We start from the raw sequence: 4,161 nt of genomic DNA on the forward strand, positions 1-4,161 counted from the left end.
AAAAAATGGTTCAAATGGCTCTGAGCACTATGGGACTCAACTTCTGAGGTCATTAGTCCCCTAGAACTTAGAACTAGTTAAACCTAACTAACCTAAGGACATCACAAACATCCATGCCCGAGGCAGGATTCGAACCTGCGACCGTAGCGGTCTTGCGGTTCCAGACTGCAGCGCCTTTAACCGCACGGCCACTTCGGCCGGCCAGATCGCCCAACACAGCGTCCAATAAAAGAATCAACATCTCCCGTAGTCAGCCCGAAAGGCACCCGATTGTATTTGAATAAGTTTCAGTCCGTGGTGAAGGCAGTCACGGCTTTGGATTCTTCAGCCAAGGCCTTCTGATGAGACGTCTGATTAAAATCAAGCACATAAAAATAGTTAGCACCAAAAAACCATGCAAAACAATTATACAGATCAGCCAGCGGAACCGATTCTAGTGCACCGAGCGAGGTGGCGCAGTGGTTAGCGCACTGGACTCGCATTCGGGAGGACGACGGTTCAATCCCGTCTCCGGCCATCCTGATTTAGGTTTTCCGTGATTTCCCTAAATCACTTCAGGCAAATGCCGGGATGGCTCCTTTGAAAGGGCACGGCCGATTTCCTTCCCCATCCTTTCCTCACCCGAGCTTGCGCTCCGTCTCTAATGACCTCGTTGTCGACGGGACGTTAAACACTAATATCCTCCTCCTCCTCCGATTCTAGTGCAACCTTTTGATTGAGTGCCATGTTGTCTTCTACTGGCCGACAGCCTTAACTCTGTGGTTTCTTTCCTAAAAATATATGTGAAGCATAATGAGATATAGACAGTCTAATTAGCGTTCACAAAGCACTTAATCCATCAGCTTCTTTAATTCTCGGATCTTAGGAGGACAGCCGATATGGAGAGTGACGTACAAGAACTTACAAGCCAGCTGAATGGTATATTCAGTACGGTTCGTTACCCCCACGTTGTCCCTAAGTACTTTAGGAAAACTTTCTAATAGTCTCAATAAGGCTTTACCTTGCTCTGGATCTAAATGTGATGTTTCAAACTTGGGATTGCTAGACTCAAAGCTACACATTCTCCGTCGACACCGATGTTGACACCGCAAAAACTTAACCCCTGGACGAATGTGAAACTAAATAGCAGCGTCAGCAAAATCGCCTCCGAGAAAGCCTCGTTACAATAGCACACTCGATAGGCCAACACAGTTTCTGAATCTTAGCACAAAGAGCAACCCCTCCCATCACTGGGATAACCTACCCATTCACACTTCGACATGGTAAATCTGACCTATGAACACATGGAGCCTTGGACACACACACAAGATACTGAGACCAATTTTCGTAAATAAGAGGCTTATTGCCAGAGTCTAACACTGGACGAACGAGCTCCCCATGAAGTCTGGCAGAACTAAAAGGAGTGTGGTGCACGAACCTGGTCCTACTTTACACGTTTTGTTTTTAATTAAGGCGTTAATGTTATCACACCACCTCCCTTTCCTCTGGCATCAACTTCTAGTAGCTACATTATGTCACTTTCTGCATTCGCGCACTAAATGGCCTTCTTGATTACGGTTAAGACATTTGTAAGGGTTTTCAGACAGATTTTCTTTCTTGTGCGGCGTTTTGTCACAATCACGCATGGTACTCCTATATCGTATGGGAAACAGACCGGAATAGTTGGAAGACCGGTTTTATGATCAGGCTGCTTACTCACTAACTTTTCCAATCGACTTTAATTAGCAAATTCCTCCCTTACATCACGTTTCTCATCACTAATCCTAAATTGTTCAATATCAAAAGCAAGATCATCCAACTCCGCAAACATTTGAGATTTAGGGAAAAATATAGTCCGTGACCAATCTTCCACGCGAATAGTTTGCAATATATTCTTCAGTACATCTCCTTCAGAAATCTCTAAACATAAAGCCGATATGGCTATACCAACCTCTTCAATGAACTGCTCAAGATACTCTGCACGCGAAACACGCGAGAATTTGTATGATTATAAGTGCACCGTGCTGAGAGCTGGCTCAAAATTTGTCCTCCTAAATCCACTCAATGACAATTTCTCACTATGGCCTTCAATGATTGTTCTCCTAAGTTTGCCTTCAGGAAGTGGATACAAAATCTGTAATACTTCGATATCTGACACTCTCAGTACCTCATTAAAGTTATGTAATCGTACACTCAACCACAACAGCTGCTGTACTTGCTCATTACAATCTATCGCAAAACCAGGAATTCTTCCCACCCCTTGAAAAATAAACTACGTCCTGGTAATTATCTGTTGCTTCCCTACTCTGCTGAGACACATTATTAACATCCCTGCATTCGTTAACCTGTCATTTCAATAGACTACTTTCCTATTGTAACATCATTACCTTATGGCATAGTTCGTTAATACTGTCCTTCTGCTTAACATCAATAATCAGTAAATTTACATTCTGAATGCGATTTACCAAATGGTTGACCTTAGCAGGTATTATAAAAACTTGCGCCCCGCTAGGAACGCTACTCTGCAACAGCTGTAAACTAGCCTGCACACCGTCAAGAATGCAACCGCAACAATTTAACGCGTCACCCACCTGGCCGACAGTGTCGCTGTTGATCACATGGCCGCACTCCAGTACTCCACGAAAGCGTTGTGCTAATTCAGGTGCGCTACCGTCACATTTTTCAGTTTTGATTGCAATTTCGTATTAAGGTGCTGTTTGGTCAAATATATTCCCAGCACATTCCTGGCCTCCATACCCCACCCAGATAACCCCTGAAACATACACCAAAGTTAGCGAGAGCAATTATCAGTCACAGCTTAATCCAACCGTGACACAGGATAAGAGCCGCACCAAACTCCTACAGTCACGCCCTGCTACTAATGAACTGGTAGGGGCGGGAGTGGACTGGTAAGGGGCAAATCCACTTTACAAACATACATTAAACATGAAACTTCATGGCAGATTAAATCTGTGTGCCCGACCGACACTCGAACTCGGGACCTTTGCCTTTCACGGGCAAGTGCTCTACAATCTGAGCTACCGAAGCACGACTCACGCCCGGTACTCACAGCTTTACTTCTGCCAGTACCTCGTCTCTAACCTTCCAAACTTTACAGAAGCTCTCCTGCGAACCATGCAGAACTAGCACTCCTGAAAGAAAGGATATTCCGGAGACATGGCTTAGCCCTAGCCTGGGGGATGTTTCCAGAATGAGATTTTCACTCTGCAGCGGAGTGTGCGCTGATATGAAACTTCCTGGCAGATTAAAACTGTGTGCCCGACCGAGGCTCGAACTCGGGACCTTTGCCTTTCGCGGGCCAGTGCTCTAACATTTGAGCTACCGAAGCACGACTCACGCCCGGTACTCACAGCTTTACTTCTGCCAGTACCTCGTCTCCTACCTTCCAAACTTTACAGAGGCTCTCCTGCGAACCTTGCAGAACTAGTACATCTGAGAGAAAGGATATTGCGGTGACATGGCTTAGCTCCGCAATATCCTTTCTTTCAGAAGTGCTAGTTCTGCAAGTTTCGCAGGAGAACTTCTGTAAAGTTTGGAAGGTAGGAGACGAGGTACTGGCAGAAGTAAAGCTGTGAGTACCGGGCGTGAGTCGTGCTTCGGTAGCTCAAATGGTAGAGCACTTGCCCGCGAAAGGCAAAGGTCCCTAGTTCGAGTCTCGGTCGGGCACACAGTTTTAATCTGCCAGGAAGTTTCATATCAGCGCACACTCCGCTGCAGAGTGAAAATCTCATTCTGATACCTTAAACATATTCTTATTCTGCCGGCTCGGGTGGCCGAGCGGTTCTAGGCGCTACAGCCTGGAACCGCGCGACCCCTACGGTCGCAGGTTCGAATCCTGTCTCGGGCATGGATGTCTGTGATGTCCTTAGATTACTTAGGTTTGAGTAGTTCAAAGTTCTAGGGGACTAATGACATCAGAAGATAAGTCCCATAGTGCTCAGAGCGATTTGAACCATATTCTTATTCTCTCCAGAAGCTTAAACACTTCCACACAGATGGTCAGTCCAAAAGACTATAAACAAAATAAAAATCAGCGTTAACGAAAACTGTTAACTTTATAACTCTGGTTGATTACAGTAAAATAATATTGACAATAAAGTATGTACAAAGAATGCCAAGAATCTTCAAGTGTGACCTCTCTCCTTAAAACAAATACTCGAA

General features: G+C 45.2%; 1 non-coding gene across 1 annotated transcript; it reads left to right on the top strand.

The window, feature by feature from the left end:
* Positions 1-444: 444 nt before the first annotated feature.
* On the top strand, positions 445-517 carry Trnaa-cgc (transfer RNA alanine (anticodon CGC)). The gene has a single exon. It is a non-coding gene; the product is annotated as a tRNA-Ala (tRNA).
* Positions 518-4,161: the final 3,644 nt, after the last annotated feature.

This window comes from Schistocerca cancellata, chromosome 3, assembly GCF_023864275.1.
Source record: "Schistocerca cancellata isolate TAMUIC-IGC-003103 chromosome 3, iqSchCanc2.1, whole genome shotgun sequence".
Lineage (NCBI taxonomy): Eukaryota > Metazoa > Arthropoda > Insecta > Orthoptera > Acrididae > Schistocerca > Schistocerca cancellata.